This window comes from Eleginops maclovinus, chromosome 5 (genome assembly GCF_036324505.1).
Source record: "Eleginops maclovinus isolate JMC-PN-2008 ecotype Puerto Natales chromosome 5, JC_Emac_rtc_rv5, whole genome shotgun sequence".
Taxonomy (NCBI): Eukaryota; Metazoa; Chordata; class Actinopteri; order Perciformes; family Eleginopidae; genus Eleginops; species Eleginops maclovinus.
This window is the reverse complement of record NC_086353.1, coordinates 24808867-24830862: the sequence shown is the minus strand read 5'-3', so window position 1 is coordinate 24830862 and position 21996 is coordinate 24808867. Positions and strand designations below refer to the sequence as shown.

Below are 21996 nucleotides of genomic sequence, written 5' to 3'. Positions count from 1 at the left end.
AAAAGTAGGGCGTCCAATTTCTTATTATTTTTAGTACAGGGCCAGAGGACACCCAGACGCCCACCTACCTAAAAGCCTGGTGTCAGTATTTCTCTTGGATGCCTGTTCTTGCACTCTGTAACTTTGGTTAGCTGGTAAGGCTTTAAGGCAATTGGTTGATTTTAGTGGAACTGGATTATATTTTATAGTTTTTTTTAAAGGTGTATTACCTCTGAAGTACACCAGCAGACCAGCCTGATTTTCTGATGGATAGCCATCTTTACATATTGCAAAAGAAAAGGATATCTATAATATGTTGCTTTAAGTTAAATAATCATCATCGAAATGTACTAATTAAACAGAAAGTCCTCCTAACCTATTATACATCCTATTATCGATTGCATTTTTCATGCATATTTTACATACAGTCTATTAGTAATATTTTGTCAACCCTTTTTATATCAATGAGTGTTGACTGAATATTAGAAACAGTAACTAGATCAGAGGCTCAAACTGCAACAGCTCTCCTGAACTCTTTCAACAGGAACTGAACATTATAAACTTGATGAGGGTAGGATTTACTGCTGTATAGTTTTATTATATTTATTAGACTGAATTAAGTTAAGCTACACTTTCTTTATCAACCGGCAATTGGGTGCATAGGCAGCATTTTCATACTGAAGCTGGAGCTGCCTTTACTGCTTTATATATATTGTTGGATAATGAAATACATTATACTTTATTATCTTACAAAATGCCTTGTACCGTGGTGTAGCTGTTCTTCATTACTTGAGTAAATGCACTTAGATCTACTGCTACCGCTGCTATGACTGCTACTTTACGTGTCCGTCATAAATATTAAGTGTAAGTGTCAACTCCTATAAAATGTGCAGTGAATGTCACTTTGAATCATGAAGGCACAAGTTCTTCAAATTTCACCCTCTGATCTTGACTTGCGGCCTGTCACCACCCCGCAGATGTTGCCCATCAATGTTGGTGTTTCTCTTAAATTTTGTTTTCAAGTGGCTCAGCGGCTTGTGTTAGTAGCTCCTCCTGCTCCATGCTGTCCTTGTTTGTCCCTCTGACATGTCCCCATCAGACAGGACTCACTGCATTTGACTGGTTATAAATCATTCAAATACATTTCATCACAGCTGATGTCTCTGTAGTCCCCTAACCTTTGTGTTGTCTTCCCATCAACTGTGCAACTTTTGTCCTGCTTTGACTGTTGAGCATAAAGTATAAATCATCACCTCATTTCTTCTATTCTTTTTGGAATTTATGGTCAATAGACCTACTGTATTTTCCACAAAATTAAACCCTTTTTTTTTTTCAATAAACAAGGCAACAAAATGGTGTTATTGGACTATTGTTAGTATCGGTGGAAAATGTCTTGATGGATTATCACAGACTGGTATATTTAAAAGTTCAGTCAATATAACATTTTGAAACCATTTCAATGTTTTTAGTGGCAGCACACACTCACACCAGATGCTTTAAATTTAAAGAGGACATATTCTACTAATTTTCAGGTTCACATTTGTATTTAGTGTCTCTACTGTGACATGGCTCCCTGCTTTAATGTTCAAAAAGCTCTTTATTTTTCTCATACTGCCTGTGCTGCAGCACCTCTTTTCACCCTCTGTCTGAAACCAGAGCCCAGTCTGCTCTGATTGGTTATATGGCCGGCTCTGTTGTGATTGGTCAATCGTTTAGAGATGTCCCTCCCCTTAGCCTATTACCAACAATGTGTTGGAGCGATGTTACTGAAGTAAAGAAAGGAGTCCAATGGAGGCGTTTCAGATGGGGAGAAAGAGAAAAAAGACAAACTCCTTCTGCACCAAAACATATACAGTGGGGAGAACAAGTATTTGATACACTGCCGATTTTGCAGGTTTTCCCACTTACAAAGCATGTAGAGGTCTGTAATTTTTATCATAGGTACTCTTCAACTGTGAGAGAAGGAATGTAAAACAAAAATCCAGAAAATCACATTGTATGATTTTGAAATAATTAATTTGCATTTTATTGCATGACATAAGTATTTGATCACCTACCAACCAGTAAGACTTCCGGCTCTCACAGACCTGCTAGTGTTTTTCGTTAAGAAGCCCTCCTGTTCTCCACTCATTACCTGTATTAACTGCACCTGTTTGAACTCGTTACCTGTATAAAAGATACCTGTCCACACACTCAATCCAAGCCAAGACCAGAGAGCTGTGTAAGGACATCAGGGATAAAATTGTAGACCTGCACAAGGCTGGGATGGGCTACAGGACAATAGGCAAGCAGCTCGGTGAGAAGGCAACAACTGTTGGCGCAATTATTAGAAAATGGAAGAAGTTCCAAGATGACGGTCAATCTCCCTCGGTCTGGGGCTCCATGCAAGATCTCACCTCGTGGGGCATCAATGATCATGAGGAAGGTGAGGGATCAGCCCAGAACTACACGGCAGGACCTGGTCAATGACCTGAAGAGAGCTGGGACCACAGTCTCAAAGAAAACCATTAGTAACACACTACGCTGTCATGGATTAAAATCCTGCAGCGCACGCAAGGTCCCCCTGCTCAAGCCAGCGCATGTCCTGGCCCATCTGAAGTTTGCCAATGACTATCTGGATGATCCAGAGGAGGAATGGGAGAAGGTCATGTGGTCTGATGAGACAAAAATAGAGCTTTTTGGTCTAAACTCCACTCGCCGTGTTTGGAGGAAGAACAAGGATGAGTACAACCCCAAGAACACCATCCCAACCATATTGAGGGGAGGATGGATGGGGCCATGTATCGCGAGATCTTGGCCAACAACCTCCTTCCCTCAGTAAGAGCATTGAAGATGGGTCGTGGCTGTGTCTTCCAGCATGACAACGACCCAAAACACACAGCCAGGGCAACTAAGGAGTGGCTCCGTAAGAAGCATCTCAAGGTCCTGGAGTGACCTAGCCAGTCTCCAGACCTGAACCCAATAGAAAGTCTTTGGAGGGAGCTGAAAGTCTGTATTGCCCAGTGACAGCCCCGAAACCTGAAGGATCTGGAGAAGATCTGTATGGAGGAGTGGGCCAAAATCCCTGCTGCAGTGTGTGCAAACCTGGTCAAGAACTACAGGAAACGTCTGATCTCTGTAATTGCAAACAAAGGTTTCTGTACCAAATATTAAGTTCTGTTTTTCTGATGTATCAAATACTTATGTCATGCAATAAAATGCAAATTAATTACTTTCAAAATCATACAATGTGATTTTCTGGATTTTTGTTTTAGATTCCGTCTCTCACAGTTGAAGAGTACCTATGATAAAAATGACAGACCTCTACATGCTTTGTAAGTGGGAAAACCTGCAGAATCGGCAGTGTATCAAATACTTGTTCTCCCCACTGTATAACACACTACACGGAAGGGAAAAACCCAAAAGGAACAATAGGACGTCTTGTAAAGAACTTAGTTTAAAACCAGTTTTTGTGTGGCATGAAAACTTTTAGAAACAGGGGAAATGTGTCATGTGGACCACAGGAAGGCATTATCTGCATGCATATATATTTTTAATAATTGAAGGATTTTTCATACTTTGTCTCTTCATACGTTCAGGATTTACCCTCCTTTAATATGTATAATGTGATGAGGTGGAAAGTTAGACTGATGAGGTTTCATAAAAGGAGGAAAAGCTGTGAATATGAGCAAACCAGCCGTCGTAATTCTCATGAGATTATGTTTCATCAGACGCCTCTCAGATGAAGATATTACAGAATATTGAGCAGAAAAGGGATTAGTTTAATCCATTTAATTTGACTGGTTAAAGGTTAGAGAAAAAAAAGGTGAACTTTGAAGAAATCCACAAGGTTTTGGATTAGAAATTGCATGTGCATATTTTTAAAAGGTCTTTCAGCAATCCACACACACTAATGTAACCAAAGAAGTGTTGCAGTACACACACTATTGTTTTAACCTCGGTTAAAAAATGGGTGTGGGTGCACTTTGACATCAGTGTAAATTCAAGCATTCTATATTCTGACGTGCAGCAGAGCCACGGTTTGGTTTGCACACCATATCAATTATCTAATGTAGTTAAAAAGTAATTCTGTTTGAGCAAAGTGAAGACAATAGTAATAATGTTGATTGATATTAAATGTGGAACTCTCAGAGGAAGTTTAAAGTTCCAATCTCCAGGAATCCAAATTGGTCTTTTAATCACTTTATATGAGGAACATTAGAACACATGCATCTATATCTCAGGCTTTTTAGTACTTCTATTAAGCCATAGTTTGACAGCAGTTCAGACACAATAAGGATTAATTTACATACCGAACGATAGATTACAAGATTAATCCCACTCTCATATTCCTCATTAAACTGTCCAATGGTAACACAATCTGTGTGGCATCACTAATATCTGCAACAAAGAGAATAAGAGTGTTTTCAAAAGTCCAACTCTTCCTTAACAGTTATAAAAATATTATAAAGATTTAGTCTTGGTTGATTTGCTGTCACGTGTGTTTATCAGCACTTTAAAGGTAATGCAGCATTTTCCCAAAACAATAGTCTCTTACAAAAATGATCCCTTTTTAATATATTATATAATATTATATTACATTGCTGTGTTCTGGATGTCTCTTGGCATTGACCTTTTATTCTTTATTCTTTATTAGGATCCCCATTAGCACTAGCATAAGAGTTGGCTATTCTTCCTGGGGTCCTCACACACACACACACAGAACAAACATTAAACAAAACTAAAAGCAAAATAGAACAACTCATTTCATCATATGAACAATGGTATATGAAGTGAAACAAAAATGGTCATCACATTTTAGCCATCATCACAAGGCCAAACCACAGGCACAGTTACATTTTACTCTGTAATGCTCATATAATGTTTTAGCAACCTTTTAAAATGTACTTGAGAATTTTCCTGAATTATGTGGACTGGTAACGAGTTCCAGCTGACCATGGCTCTGTACATGACTGTTTTCTGTCTGATATTTGATTTAGATGTGGGTAATACGAACCTTCTTTCTATTGCATGTCTTGTTTGATAGTTATGTTATGTGTACTGCGATATAAACCTTTGTGATAATATATGTGGTAAGTGTGTCACTGTAATATTCCTAACAAAATTTAACAAAGTATAAGTGGACCTCTGTCTGACACTCAACCATTTAAGGGTCTCCAACATTTCAGTCACTCTGGTTCTGTAGGAGCACTGCAGTGCACATCGTGCTGCCTTATTTTGAGCTACTTGTAGTTTGTCTAGATCTTTTTCTGCAGCACTAGACCAAATAACAAAACAGTAATCAAGCTGTGACAGAACCAAAGCATCTAGAACTTGTCTACTGACATCTTTTGGCAAATATTTTACAATTCTTTTAACAAGTGACACACCCCTTCCCATTTTACATACAACATTATCAATTTGTTTAGACCAAGATCATTTTTGATCCAGAGTTATACCTAACAATTTCGTTTCCTTGACCTGTTCAATTTCAATATGGTTTAAATGTAATAGCAATTTAGGTTCACCTTTTAACTGATGATTTGATCCTATTATTAAAGATTTAGTTTTTCCAGCATTAAGTACTAACTTATTATTTATGACCCACTCTGAGATCTGTTCTAGATCCTTGTTCATACAGTGACTCAGCTCACTTGTAGATGAAGCTGCTCCATATATTGTCGAGTCATCTGCATACATTACAATTTTGGATTCTTGTAGCACTAATGGTAGATCATTTGTAAAAATAGAAAATAAAAGTGGCCCCAAACAACTACCCTGAGGAACTCCACAAGTGACTGACTTAATCTTTGACAAACTTCCATTAAAAAAAACAGTTTGACATCGATTGGTCAAGTAACTTTCTACCCACCTCAGCGCATTCAGATTAAAACCATATTGTTTTAGCTTGTGCAACAACAATGGATGATCGATGACATCAAAGGCAGAACTAAAATCAAGTAGTACTGTACCCACTAACTTCCTATCATCTACTTCCACCTTCCAGTCATTGGTCATTTGTGTTAAAGCAGTACATGTTGAATGGCCCGGCCGGTAAGCATGTTGATAATCACTGTTAAGATTGTTACCTTCAAAGTATTTTTGTATTTGGTTAAAAATGATTCTCTCCATTATCTTTCCTAATGCTGGTAACAAACTTATTGGGCGGCTATTTGTACCAGAAAATGGTCCAGCTGGATTTTTTGCAAGTGGAATAATTTTTGCTATTTTCCATGCCTGTGGGCAAATACATTGTTCAATACTCAAATTGATGATATAGCAGATAGGCTCTGCAACCAAATTAGCAACATATCTAAGAAATGTACCATCTAAATTATCCACACCTGTTTATCATTACATTTACCTAGTAGACATTCAACATCTGCAATTGTCACTTTCTCTATTTTAAATTTACAATTCTTATTTTCCATAATTCAATCATTTATTAGAAAAGTGGAGTTCCTATTTATAGGTTGCTTCATATTTCTCCTGAGATCATTCACTTTATCAAGAAAATAATCATTCAAATAATTAGCAATTTGTACTGGTTTAGTCAAGAATTTCCCTTCTACCTCAAGATATGTTGAGGTGGATTTCGGCTTACGGCCCATCATGCCATTTACTAAACTCCACAGCTGTTTCTTATCATCCTTAATGTCTTTAATTTTATTTCCGTAATACAATTGTTTTTTCTTTTTATTTAATGCTGTAACATAATTTCTTAACCTTCTATAAATTTGCCCATCTGACTCATAACTTGATGAGAAAGCTACAATTTTGGCATCATGTCTTTGTTTCATTAGATCTCTTAATTCATCATCTAACCAGGGTGCTCTAAAGTTCCTTACTGTCAGTTTTCTAAGTGGTGCATGTTTGTCAATCACTTGCATGAATAACAAATTAAATACTGCAAGAGCATCATCTGGATTTAGTTTTTCAAAAATATTTTTCCAACATATCTTTTGAACATCCTTTTTAAATGACTCTACACAAAAACATTTCATTGATCTCCTCACAATTACTTTCGGGCCTGCTTTTGGCACCTTTGTCTTTCTCACGATAATGATTAAATTATGATCAGTACACCCTACTGGAATTGATATTGCCTGTGAACATAAATGGCTAACATTTGTAAATATGTGATCAATACAAGTTGCACTTGTTGCTCCACCTTTCTTTATGCATATCCTAGTAGGTTTAGTCACCATTTGTACCAAGTTACATGTATTAGCTATTGTCTGCAACTTGTTTTTTAAGGCACAGTGGGACATATTCCAGTCAATGTTTAAATCACCGATAAAATAAATCTCTCTATCAAGATCACAAACTTTATCTAACATTTGACATACTTTTTCTAAATAATTTAGGTTTGAATTAGGAGGTCTGTAACAACATCCCACCAACAAAGGTTTCAAATGAGGTAAATGAATTTGCAACCAAAGTACTTCAATATCAGCAGACATCAAATCATATCTGACTTTAGCTGGTATTTCCTTTTGAATGTATACTGCCACCCCACCTCCATATGCATTCCTGTCTTTTCTAAATATACTATATCCCTGAATGTCCACTGCAGCGTCATTAAAGGTGTCATCTAAGTGAGTTTCTGATATTGCTAACAAATGAATACCACATGATAATATTTCCTCTATCTCAGACACTTTATTTCTTAGGCTACAAATATTGATATGAGCCAATTTAAACCCTTTATTTGGTCATTATTTGACATTAAGATGGCAATTTAAATGTTTTTCCTTTTTCACTTCTTTTCAAATTGAGTGCTGAACCAAAACATACAAGCAACACAACTTCAACCACACACACCATCACACACACAACCCCACACCTCACTGCCCATAGATTGCTATCCATGTGCATACTCACTCACCTAAACGAGCAGCACGGTAGCTCCCTAACATCTTAGATAAAAACCTTTGTGTTAAATACATTCATGGTAATGTCTTGCAACACAAGATCAAATTTATAAATCAATAAATCAAAATGACATTTTTAGGAGGAATGAACAACAATAGAGACCAGTTAAAATTGGCCTCTATTCAAAATCTATTAAACGTAATCTCATAGTCGCAGTTGATGAAATAAATAACTTAAAATAAGGTAGTAGATAACTTATAGGCCAGTGAATATTGGCCTACAATGAATACATTTGCAATACACCAAAACTGCAACAATTCCCTTTGCATAATATAATTCATTTCATCTCCTAATATGCATAAACATACCATCTAATTATGTCATGTCCATCAGTCATTTCCCACCTCTATTTCAGCTTTGAGCTGAAACCGGGTTTACCACTGTTTTATAGAAATGCTCAGCTTCACTACAGTCCCGATACAGTTTTGTTTGTCCATTGAAGGTTACGATGAGTGTTGCAGGGAACAGTAGTCCATGCCTCACCTCAGCCTTACGCAGCTTCATCCTGACGTCATTGAAAAGTGCTCGCTTCCTGGCAATATCCGCAGTAATATCAGGAAATATCTTCACTCGCATGCCTCGGAAAATGATCTCTCCCTTGCTTCTTGCCAGCTTCAAGATAGCTTCCTTTGCTTGGTATCTCTGCATAGTGACAATCATAGGTCTGGGTCTCATATCAGTCCCATGCCCAATCCTGTATGCCATCTCAACTGCCGGGTCACATGAGAGCTCACTTCTGAATACCTCCTTTAAAAAGTTTGTCACAAAGGCAATGGGATCGCTCTTCTCTATATCCTTTTTCAGTCCAAACACACGTAGATTCAACTTTCTGTTTTGAATCTCCATCCTCTCAATTTTGTCTTTAAACTCTTTGTTTTCCTTCATTAGATTTCCATTTGCGGTTTCGAGTATAGCAACCCTACAATCCATATCGGTCAGTCCCTCCTCCACATCACCGAGCCTCTGACAACATGAGTCGAGTTCTCCCTTTAAAGCATCAAGCTGCGGCTGGAATCTCTCGAAAGCAGCCCCTATCTCCTCTCTTATTTTTGAGCGTATTAGTGCCGACAGCTCTGAGTGGCTCACCTGCGAGGACTCGCTCTCCATGGTGATCTCCTCAGCTGCTCGTGTGTCATTCACTCCCGACAGGCCGCTGCTCTCGTTTAACGGCACTTTAGCCTTTTTGTGTGCTTTCTTTGATGCCATTATATTCCCCACATTATATTTCACTATGGACTTTGACTGAACAACTTGATCATCCGTTCATAACCGGATTTTTCAAAAGTTTGAAACGGGAGCTACACGCTCCTAGGTTTTACACACCACTTCCGCGCATGAGCAGTCTGTATGACCTCAGAGCCTTTGGGCCCTTCTATCTGCTTAGGCTCTATGGCCGCATTCATTCAAAATCTGACACCTTTCAGCAGGGTTGTGAGGAGTTGTTTGTGTGTTTAATTGTGCTTTAAGCTGTCTTCGCATCACTGGCTGCTATAAAGACACGCTGACGTTGCCGTGGTGTTCCAAAGAGATCATTGCTGCCAAACTAAGTGGAAGTGTTACCCTCGGTGTTGCGCACTGCTCGAAATGGCTGCTAAGCGCCGCTCTAAAGGTTCAAATTATTTGAACTTTGGCCTTGTAAGACTGACATTTGTACTTTCAGCCAATAAATTGATAGATCTGCCAAGAAATGCAAGCTAGCAGGGCAGGTAGCCTTAAAAAATCAACTTTTCACCCTAAGGCTCTGCCTCATAGTAAGCAAAGACCAAATCGCTTATCATGTGAATGCAGCGGAAAACTCGAAATAGTCGGCAAGCACTTTGCTCAAAATGCTAATTGATTTAACTTTGACCTATATTGCCGCTAACCCCTTGCCCACAACCTATCAGATAGCAGATGTATGAGGCAGCAAAGGCTAACAGAGGAGATAACCATAAATACAAAAAGCATTTTTTTAGCCGGAGGGATAACTTGTGATGGTATAGTTTTTAGGCAACTTAATCTTATTTAGACTGGTTCTTTATTTTATTTATTTATGTAGTTGGTAGGGACAGTGCTCATTGATTAACAGACAAATTGCTGTAAATAAGCCAGAGTTAGCTGCTATGCTAATTTCCATCTGTTGTCCCTACCCAGATCCTAAAAGGCACCCTAAGATATAAAAATACATAAACTGATAACAAATAAAAACCATAATTAAAAAGACATAAACACAACCTCAAACAGACAGACAATGCACGCCTCTCACTACACCCTCCACATACAAATTACAGCATACAGTAGGTTACAGTGGAATAACATTACATGGCTTTAAGCATTTGGTATGTGGTTACAGATATGATGTTCCCTAATCCAAAATTTGACTTTGCTTTTGAAAGTTGTAAGGCTGTTACACTCCCTTAATTCATTGGGCAGACCATTCCAATAATTGGTGGCTCTAATTGAGAAGGCTGTGTGTCCAAACTTGCTTTGTCTGTACTGCACTACGCAGTCCCCTCTGGCGGTTGATCTGGTTACTCTATTGACACTATCTTTCTGTTTTATGAATTGGTGCAGTGGGGGTGGAGCAAGCCCATGAAGTACCTTAAAGATGAGACAGGCATCAGAGAGATGTGTAAAGTTTTCAAAGTTAAACAAGTTGTGCTTTTTCACTTTAAGACAATGGTGATAACTGTTTGCCTTATGGTCCAGTGTTTTTAGTGCTTGCTTATAGAGAGATTCAATTGGTTGCAAAGTTGTTTTATTAGCTTGCGACCAGCTAGTTAAGCAGTGAGAAAAATGAGAAAAGAGCATTGCATGCAAGAAGAGCTTTGCAGCCTTCATTGGCAGGTATGGTCTTATGTGCCTAAAATGTGCCAGGTTAAATTTGACAGTATCGCCACCTTTTTTGCATGCTTTTGAAATGAGAGTTGTGAGTCTAGGATGATTCCTAAATATTTAAAGTCAGGCACCACTCTGATCTTCTCTTGTTTAACTAGGACAGCAGGGTTATGAGACACAGTAGATTGTTTTGAAAAATACATACAAACAGTTTTGCTTATGTTCAGGTGTAAGCATGAATTGGTTAGCCAGTTGGATACATGGCCCATGGCTTCAGTCAGTTGGTGTGCGGCTTGTTGTTTATTTTTAGCATGCACATAGAGGACAGTGTCATCTGCATACATTTGTATGTGCACTGATGGACAGACTGTGGGCAGGTCATTGATGTATAGACTGGACAAAAGAGGGCCCAGTATAGATCCTTGAGGGACACCTATTTTACAGCTTAGGTATGTAGACTGAGTGTTATTTATGCATGAACTTTGCTTTCTGTCAGTTAAATATGATTTCATCCATTTGATGGCATCCCCAGAGAAATTAAAGTAAGAAAATGTTGACAAAAGAACTTCATGATTGACAGTGTCAAAGGCCTTCTTTAAGTCTAAAAATAATGCCCCCTTCATCTAGTTTCATTTTTATATTCTCAATGAGAAAGCAGTTGGCTGTTTCTGTGGAGTGGTTACTTCGAAAGCCAAACTCCATTGGGTGCAGTGGTGTTTGGCCTTTGTTAAGATGAGTGGTCAGCTGCTTCGCCACCCAGTTCTCGGCTACCTTGGAGATCACAGGTAGGATACTAATGGGTCTGTAGTTCTCTACCAGTGTTTGATCTCCAGCCTTGAAGATGGGGGTTAACTCTTTTCACAAGAGATAGTGAATAACATTTTTTAAATCATTTTTCTTTAGGGTTGCAAAAACCCAGAAATGCACGCTGACAGCAAAATATTCTGCAATGTAAAGTTGATTTTGTGAGCGGTCAGCAAAACTCTTGGTGTGTATTTGCAGATATCATTCTGAGACACCAGTATATTTGTCTTGGAACTCCAAACTTTAGTTGCGTAAAATTTTCACACAGGGAGTCTCTCTGCAGCCTTATCTCCCTTAAAAGATATATTTGTTTAAGCCTAAAAAGTGAGTCAAATCTGTTTAGGAAACAAAGAGTATGTTTGGCGATGTACCTTCACCTTTTACTCGTACATAAAGCTCAGGCCCCCTCATCCGCATCAGTGAAGACAGCGCTGCACCTCAGTGTCTGCTGACAATGTCGGAAACAGATCCTTGGCCTCTCTGCGCTCCTGTTTTTTCACACAAACACACCCAAGGCCCATAAAAGCTAGCCTTCGCCTGGCACATCAGGGCCCCCCTTCCCTCCCTTCCTCACACACAGTGACACCCTCCACCATGATTCATCTCCATGGCAGTGTGAAGTGTAAAGCGGATTATTACCAGTGAAGGGCTCAGCCCGCCCGAAGATCTACTGCTCTCCCACCCACCCTGCAGAGAAAATGGGAAAATATTGCTAATGATTACCGGCCTGTGAGTGTGTGCGGGTTCATGTTGTGTGCACTAGTAATGCATGACGCCTGACTAGCATGGCTAAGCAGTTCCCAGGCTTGTTTACCATCTAGAAATGTGCTGACTTCAGGGGGTTTTGTGTGCAAATGTTTCAGCATGCATGCATTTGCAGAAGTACCTGTGTGTGGCCGTGTGTGTCTGTGGCCTCGGGTGTGTCATGTGTGTACATTTAGTTTTTGCTCATCAATAAACCCAGAAGCCATGTGTTGTTAGAGCCTGTTCACAATGTTGCAGTGTTTCTTCTTTCATTTGTTATTCTGATGTGAAATGACCCAACTGATAGGTAACTGTGCTCAGGGAAGCAAGCTGACTAATATGCTAATTTCAATGAAAGCCTATTTGCACATATCATGTAAATTATACTGTAGGCCACTCTCATTACTTCTTAATGAGTTGTAGGGTATGGGCATCTATATCGAGACTGCACTCATTTCACAGAGAAGCATAAAGATTTTGCAGAAATACTCGGGATAGTTGCTTTAAATTCCCTGAAGAGGGGGCAAGGAGGTATGAGATGACATCTAAGGCATTAAACCAGTGCAAGTTGCCCTCGCTATGAGTACACCATTACCATGCAGTACACAGAACGTACACCAAATGTTTGATGATTCAGGAGAAACCAAAATAATTTCAATCACACAGGTACTCATCAGTACCAAAAAATGTATGACATGTTGACGTAGTCTCTGAGACGCCACTTATGTGTTTCTGAAGGGTGTTTGTTTCCAACCCTAACCCTCACCACCTCAACTCTCCTTTCTATTTAAAGGAGCAGCTGCTCTATTCAGAGTCTTTCACGGATGACTGAAATTTGCACCTTATCCCATCATGACCCACCTTTCATGATCAGGTGAGAGTAGGATCGAAGATAGACTGGTAGATTGAGAACTTTGCCTCCTGGCTCAGCTGTCTTCATCACAACCACACGATAAATACTGTAGACTCCAATATCGCTCCTGCTTCTCCAGTTCTCCGGCCAATCAAACGCTCCTTTGTCCCCTCATTTGTGAACAAGTACCAGAGACCTCCTTTACTTGGGGGTAAGGACTCAATCCCATTTTGGAGTAAACAGTCTGTTGTTTTTTCTCATGAGAAACATGTCCTCAGATTTAGAGGTGCTAATCCTCATCCCGGTTGCTTCACACTGGGTTTCGAACCAATCCAAAGTCGCAGGCAGATGATGCCATCTGAACTACATCATCTGCAAAAGACGCAATCTAATCCTCAACCCACTGAACTGCAGCGCCTGTCCCGCGCAAATATGCCTTGAGATTCTTTCAATGAAAATCAACATGATATGTGACACAGCCCTGGCGATAGCACACTCCAACTGGAAACAAGTCCGACTTCTACAAAGGCCCCAGACACAGCTTTTTCTTTTAGCGTACAGACATTGAACCAGAGCCAATTGGTAATGCCGACTGCTGCACAAGCTCTTGCTCCTTTCCTCCTCGGGGGTTGACATAACTTTTTTTTCACTTTTACATGAGCTTTCACTGCTCAGCCCTGAGTTTCCTGCTTGTTTAATACCAACTTCTGGTTGACATTCCAGTCCGGACCAAAGGGATTGACAGACAGACAAAGCCCTTAAAGGCAAATTAAGGAAAACAATGTTGCAAACAATATGAAAGACCACTAGATATTTTTGATCAAGGTAAAAAAATTAAATGTTGAACTGTACCTGCTACAGCGGTCTGTGAGTTTTAGTTGCATATAAAGCCTATTAGTTTTAACTGATACACAGATCTTTGTCGGCTCCCTCTGAGCTGCTCTCACATTCTTTTATAAGTCCATTTTGTTCGACATTTTGCATGTGGCAGGCTGATAAAAGCAGATCTGGCCTTGGCTATCCAAGCGCAGACACCCGGGTCAAACATTTCAGCAGAGATGATGATGCACTTAGCTGCTGAAGGTCCAAGGTCAAGACTTACATGGTGCTCTCAGCTTCCACAGACCTCCGCTCTGCTTAATGAAAGTTAGGTTTTGTCCTCCAAGTGCCAACATGTCTGACAGCATCATTCATCTCCTTTTAAATTCAAACTACATTTGCTAATAGTAACATATTAAAACGATATAAGAAGAAAAGGAGAAGAGAAGCACCAAAATCAAGGAACATAAATGTTCAAGTTCTTACAGGAGTTTATGAGATCAATATGAATAAAATGGTTGATTTAACGGTAAATGAACTCAACTTCAACGTAAGTCAAAATTAAATGCATACTGTGCATAAAAGCCTATTAAAGTTTAAACTATTTAAAGGAAGATTCAAAAGGATGTTCTAGGAAAAATGTCAGCCTTTAAAATGATTGCTTGGTGAAAATGTAGGTTTACAATATTGGTGAAAGTCACTATGTGTTCTCAACACTCAAGGCCTTTCCTCACTATTGGAAAAAGCTCTGGGTAAATGAAGGACATTAGGTGTTTGAGACCTGAAAGAGCTGCTGGGTTTATAAAGGGCATGTCTGATATGTGGTTTGGAGCAAGGCCCTTAAGAGATTTGGAAATAAGGAGAATCTTGAATTGAATACTGAAAAAAAACAAGTACCCAGCACTGAAAAACTCTGAATGAGCTGCAGTTCATGAGTGGTTTTAATAGGAAAATCAATTAAAGGAAAAGCAGCACTCCAGCCTATTCATACCAAGCATTGTGAGTTTCAGTGCCATATGAAAAATATGAGTAGTGATGTTATAAATGTGATCATAAAAGTCCAGATCAGTTTCAATAATAACCCCTACCTTTTTAATTTGGTCATACATTTTAAACAACACACCAAAACTTCCACTGTTGTAGTTCTGCTACAGTCATTTTCTCCACTAGCACATTTCATTTATTTATTTATTTATTCCTTTATTTTTATGAGCCCTACAGTTCATACAAAAAGCTGGCTCAGTATTCACAACCTATGTTTAGTTAAACTGTGTACTAACTACAGATCTTGCCCGAATGATACACAATGTTCAAATACTTACATACTCAGAGTTCTTTGTGTCATGCCTGGTAATGGCTCTGTTTGCTATCTTTGCAACGCTAATTATAAAACGTGTTAGCAGATGAGGTGTCTTTGGGATGCTTGCCACTCACATCACATGTACAGAACAAAATTATATATATATATTTTTTCAGTTTTACAGCACTAGTATAAGATTATAGGAAGTGGTTCAAGAAAGGATCCCTGTGGGACTCCAAAATAATATTAATCTCCGACATTAAACCGGTGCAAGTGGAAGTCTGATGATAAAGTTTTACTGCAAGATTCAGTTTCCAGCAGTGTTTTACTGTATAAAAGAATAAATACATGGGGGAAATCGTGTTTCTGTTAACGTCTATGTTATTTAACTACTCAATTTGAGATTGACCGTTGGTGATAGTGTTTATTTATTTAGGCAAAGCATATTTTGGTACTGCACTTTGTTCTTTTATTTTTAGAATAGTTCTTTTTTTTTATTGTAGAGGTGAATTAACCATACCCAAACTGCACATTGAAGATGAGCAGATTTAGAGTTATTTATGCATTAAGAGGAGCTGTGCCAGGACAATGTCCATCAGCTTGGTGTCTTTCTATCAATAGCTTTTTTTCAGATGTTACCTATTGTTCCAACATCAATCATTTGGGACTCAAAGGATTTCCTCTTCCGATATCCTTTGCTTTCCTTTTTGAAGAATGGTTCAATATGGCTTGATACATACCTCCTGTTGTGACAGTAGCACAAGGAGGACCGGAACAGAAAAAAACTGCATTGGAACATGCCCTGCCACACACCTCAAAGCACTCATTCTCTATTGCCTGCAGCCCATTATTAGGCAGAGAGAACTGCACTAACTAACATTTGTGTATGTGTGTTTCTAAACCATAATCCTTAAATATATTTATAGAAATGTAAATGTCCCTCTGTTTATAATTAGAGCTGCATATACTCCCTCATGTATCATCATGTCTTACACCTAATTAGAAAACATGCATAATAGCCTATTATATCACACTCACCAAGGCGTAATTGCCTCAGTCATAAGCAGTCAAAGCTCACTGCACACTTTAAAGGTCTCCTAATATACTATATTTGAACAATATATTGTAGGGCCATATCTATACAAAACATGTCACTGAAAGGTTTTGCTCAAAATACCGAACAGATCACCCATTGTAGCATGCCTCATACCCCTCTATTCCAGCCCTGTTACAAAAGTGCTTACACACCGGGGACACATATTTATATATAAAATACATCAAAAAGTGCATTTTGCCTAATAGGAGACCTTTAAAGAAGGTGTTGGTAAAAGACTAAAAGATTATTAACAATAAGCTACAATGTCAGAATGTGTCACTGAAAGCTAGTGGGTGAAGGCCACACTTAACAGACTGAGGGGTATTTGCTTTTTGAAAGTAATTAAAATGTGTTACTTTTGGAAAATAAAATTCAATCTGACATTACCTGTGCAACACTTAAACAACTATGATTTGCAACTTTGCATGTCTGAGCAGATTGATACAGTATATACTGAGTTCAAAACCAGAAGTGCAGTTCTTAAAAGCAAACATCAAACAAAAAGTATCCCTTTTCTGTGATCTAGCTTTTTTTTTCAGATTCATATTTCACAGAATAAGATCAGAAAATGAAACTCTTTATTCTCCACCTCTTTCATTCTGTGCGACCAGATGCAGTGTCTTCATTCTGCAAGTGTTGGCTGTAAAAAAGCAATTCACCTCATTACTTATTCATTACAGAGGAGTGTATGTTGTTGATAGAGCTTTACCATTTTCTCAGGGTTTATGAACCACTCCTGACAACTAAGGCCTTTAAAGAATAATTCTGCAACTTAGAAATTACTATTACTAAGTGTTGGTTATTGTTTTACCGGTTATGACGATGCCTTACTCACAAATATTGTGAACACCAACTGCTTGATTTTGCAACACTTTTTTTTCTCCTGCTCACCTGACTTTGGGCATCTGAAGTTCTCTTGCTGTCCTTATACCTTTCCTGGGAGTTCACTTTGGAGAGCATCTCATCCGTGCACACACCGATACAAGCAGTTGCATGATTGGTGCAGCAGTAGCTTAGTTCGTAAGAACTTTGAAACCGTCAGGTCACTGGTTCTAATTAAATGTCACTGTGTAAACATGTGACCCTTATATGTAAATTTGGTTGGAATTCTCCATTTCCATAATATATTTTGAAATAAAATATATTTTTCATTTTCCACTCCACACCATAAATGCCCAGCAATAAGTTTACCTTGCGCAACTTATTGCTATCATTGCTTCAGTCTGGATATGACATAACAGTAATGGTCAACGCTGACTTGTGGTTACAAACTGGACACCTTTTTCGACCTGCAATCCCCCCTGACTTTCTCCCTATTTGGACTTCATCATATACACATGCAAGTCTAACAACAGCACCAACAACACCTCTCTATAATCACAAAATAAGACTGAGTATCTTATACGTAATTTTGGTTATGGACACCCTCTGGCTACTTTGGGCTTGGCCTCATCTTCTCTCCTCTCACACTGACCCTGAGTCAGCCTCTGTCCACTCTCTCGCCATTACAACTCTATTATGTTGTCCCTTTATTGCCCATTCTGCACCTTGACCGCCACTGTGGCCGCCTGTAACGTGATAACGGCTCACCATTTCTGCTCGTTTTATCCTTCTTTCTCACCCTGCTGTGATTCTAGTTTCTCCCGCTGCTCTGTCACTCTCTTTCCGTTTACTTGCTGGGGCTGATTACCTCGGTAATGCAGTGAAAACGACCTGGGTGGGTATTCAGCGCAAATGGCATTGTGTTGTGTTGCTTTAGGGTCCAACTTAACTGGACAGTCTTTGGCCTCGATAGTCTGGGGGAGAATAATGACAGAGGCTGCTTATGGGCCTCTCTGTTAGCAGTCGCGCGCTAAGGGGGACCAAAGTATATTAGTATAAGTATTTAAGCTTTCATATTGAAAGTTTTCAACTGAGCTATATACTTCAATAGCATTATAGCATTCCTGAAACTCTGTCTTTATGAACATGTTCTTGAAACTTCACCTGCTGTTATGTCCCAGTTTTTACTGGTAAAGCCTGGAAAACTTAAACTCAATCAAGCCCCTTGTTGTGAACTCACCTCATATGCCCCTTTTCCACCAAACCAGTTCCAGGGCCGGTTCCAGGATAGAGCCTAATTAAGCTCTGATTCTTCCTGTTTCCACCACAGCGGGGCCAGCTCTAAGCACCGAAAAACGGTTCTTAGCTGGCCCCACTTGGCTGCCCGGCAAGAACCAATATGTCACGCTTATGTTTGAGACAGGATTAACCTGATCGACGTATATTTACCTTCTTTCTCAAGCGTAATCGTTGTTGAAGTTGTTGACGAACAATTGAACCTCGCTGTAGACTCTTTATTGAAGAACTGGTTCTTGTCTTTCCAGCTGGGCTCGACAAAGCAAGAGCAACATGAGCAGCGCTTCGTTACAATCCGCCATTGTTGTTGTTGTCGATGTGAGGGGTTTTTGCGCCATGTGCGTGTCATAAACAGGAGCGTTAACGGTTACACCATGGCGCAATTGATGACGCAATGATGCAGCTCCACTCGGGCTCTGAGTAGTGGAAACACAAGTGGTGCTACAGAGTAGTTCCAAAAAAGCACAAGAACGGTTAGTGAACCGGGAACCAGTGAAGTGGAAAAGGGGCAGTAAGACCAAATATTTCACACCATCAGATCCTGATCTGGAAACCTTAACACATTTTTCCACAACATTTTTGACATATACTTCCTCCCATGATTACAGGTTGGATGTTTACCTTAAATTGCATCACAGTGAAAAGCACAGAAAAGCAGAGAAATTAGCACAAGAGACATGCACTGCACTGACTTGTGTCCACTGGACCTCTGTAAGATCCATCGTTACCTCGGTGTAACAGCACACTTCCATGACAAATGTCCAGCAGGCCTTCTTTAGGTGTGTTGACGATGGAGGAAAGGCATTTTTGCTGAAGCATCTGCCCGTTTCTTGAAGTTGCACAGGAGTGTGAGATAGTGGACAGGGTCAACACTGTAGGAACAGATAGCAAGTGGTGGAGGCTACCATAGAAACAAAACCACTTAGCACAAGACTCTGTTCCCTTTCTCGCATGAAGAAAAATAACATTTTATTGTGAAGGCAGCTAACTGGAAAAACTATCAGTGACGCATTTTCCTTCCCGATGACAGGAATAAGAGGATTTCATGACCTTTCCTACCTCCTGTACCTCTTCATATGTCAGGAGGTCACATGGTATTCCGGCAGATATTGTCTGAGAGGAGAATGCTTGATGAAAAGAGGCTTATTGGGAAATCATTCTGAATAAAACCAAATAATATCCAAGGCTTTGTGCAGGATTTAGAGGAGGAGACATGCTGTCCTTGCAGAAATCCATACCCTCAAAGTGTTGCATTTTATTCTAACAGTGATTCTATTTTAACGATCATAAATCCAACTTTGATCCTGCTTATCCACATTATAAATATACAGTGCACAGTGAGGGTCCTCAGTGATGGCCGCCCATCATGGCCCCCGGGCTGGAAGTCATCTGCACAATGAAGCCTGGAGGCTGTGGCTCAGTGGGATAATGCGTTGATCTTTGGATCAGGGGAGCACTGGTTCCATCCCCACTGCAGTCAGCATGTCATTGTGTCCTTGGGCAACACTGCAAGTTGCTCCTGTGGGAATTGCCCACAGTATTGAATGTATGTTAGTCGCTTTGGATAAAAGCATCTAACAAGTGACATAAAAGGAAATGAAAGATACTACAACAAGTAAAATGTTTATACAGGGGTAATATCCTGTTATGTTTAATTATGTTGTAACAAATAATAGGGCAATAATATTTGAGCAAGAGGATGCATCGCTACAATATACAGTCACATTGGTATTGCGCATTTCCCAAGTTACCACTGGTGATTTTTGAAGAGTTTACCTGTCTGAAAAACGATGGTTGTTAACAAGTGGCTGAATAGGACTACAGAAGTTGTCGAGGACGTTGTATGTCATTACGCCGAACACGCAAACACTCCTGCTAAATTTGTTAGCTCCTTTTCTGCTTGAAGTACTTCTTGTTAAATTCAGTGTGGCTAAAAGGAAAAGCTTTGTTAAAATGTGCAAGCGCACTAAAGTCAGTTGAAACGGTCTTAAGTTGGTGGGACGTTGAAGTCGTGCAACCCTGCTGTACTCCTCTTTAGCTCGTTTATAGCATAATGATAGCATTTTGCTAAAGCCGATTAAGATTTGTGTTTCGAAAAATGATAAAAGTAGCGTAGACGTGGAGATTATCCGGCTGAACAAAACGTGCATTTATCAAACAGGTTCCGTTTTCCACAGATCTTATTTTTTACAACATTCCAAAAGCCTATGGAGAAATTGCATTGCTTTTTAGTCAAAGGAACCCTTGCGCAGCTTACTTCCGGGTCGGCCTACAAAAATACGTCATCCCTGTGGCGCTCTGTACAGAATTATCAAATTTTCTGTAGGGCTCCTTTAAAAACATGGGGTGTATTCACAAAAAGATTGGACAGTGTGGAGAGTGTTTTTAGCAGCATTGATATAAAAGCTGCAAAACATTGTGGATGGATGAGACATTGTAGGTCATAGGGGGCGGGACATCTCTAAGCAATCGACCAGTCACAACAGAGCCAGCCAGTTAACCAATCAGAGCAGACTGGGCTTTGATGACACTAAATACTGATATGAACCTGAACATGAGCAGAATATGTCCTCTTTAAGCGAGGTGATTGTGTTATTTGGAATACTTTAGGCAGTAATACATATTGTACGTTTTGAAAATTGTTTTTGTCTCTTCTCTCGTTTCAGGTTTTAAATAATGCTGGCAACATTTCAGGAACTGTGAAGACCAGACACTACAGAAGACACACATCAAATGCCGTGTGTGTGTGTGTGTGTGTGTGTGTGTGTGTGTGTGTGTGTGTGTGTGTGTGTGTGTGTGTGTGTGTGTGTGTGTGTGTGTGTGTGTGTGTGTGTGTGTGTGTGCGCGCGGGTGGGTGGGTGGGTCGAGAAAATGTGTTATTCAGAAAGAGTTTGTGCTCTAACTTTTACTATTTTTATAAGCCCAGATGATTTAGTTATTATTATTCACCCCATATTTAAATCTGGATATGGGTCAGACTCTTTTTATACTCTGTTCTCGTTACATTTTTGGGTCGCTCAGCTTTTTACACCCGGAGCCTCATGAATAAATTGTAACTGTCCCTGTTCCGCTCCAGAGTGCTGGTCTTCTGTCAATATCTATTGGTTTTGTCAATTGTGCTTTATCTAAAATAAACGGTAAGCAGCAAACACACACTCAGTCACATTGGGTCCATGTTGTGTAGAATGTGTCGTCACTGACTCTGTACATGAGTCAGGTTCAGCAGACGGCAGCCTTTTGCCAGGCGGGTACCAGGAAGGAGAGCGGAAAGAAGGGCAGGGGGGGCGGGGGCTGACACTGCAGGGAGTGCGGCCCGAAATAGCAGTGGTCAGCTGGGGCAGGAGTGATGAGCAGGCGGGGTCACAGGATCCGCTGGTGGAGACCGCAGACCCACGTCAGAGGGGTGTACACCGGACAAATACTGTAGAGATCCGGTACGGACAGAAGACATTACAAGCTGCAGTTTCAAAAACAATGCAAATAAAAAAAACACAAATGTGCCAAAACACATGTAAACAAAGAAACCTCTTCACCAACTTGACCAGACATGGG

General features: G+C 39.8%; 1 protein-coding gene across 1 annotated transcript in view; it reads left to right on the top strand.

The window, feature by feature from the left end:
* The window catches only part of LOC134864293 (endonuclease V-like), a 111269-nt gene extending 90024 nt beyond the window's left edge, over window positions 1-21245 (top strand). The window contains exon 9 of the mRNA XM_063883145.1: window positions 21111-21245. The gene's annotated coding sequence lies outside the window, so the exon portion shown is untranslated. The remainder of the gene's footprint in view (window positions 1-21110) is intronic.
* Window positions 21246-21996: the final 751 nt, after the last annotated feature.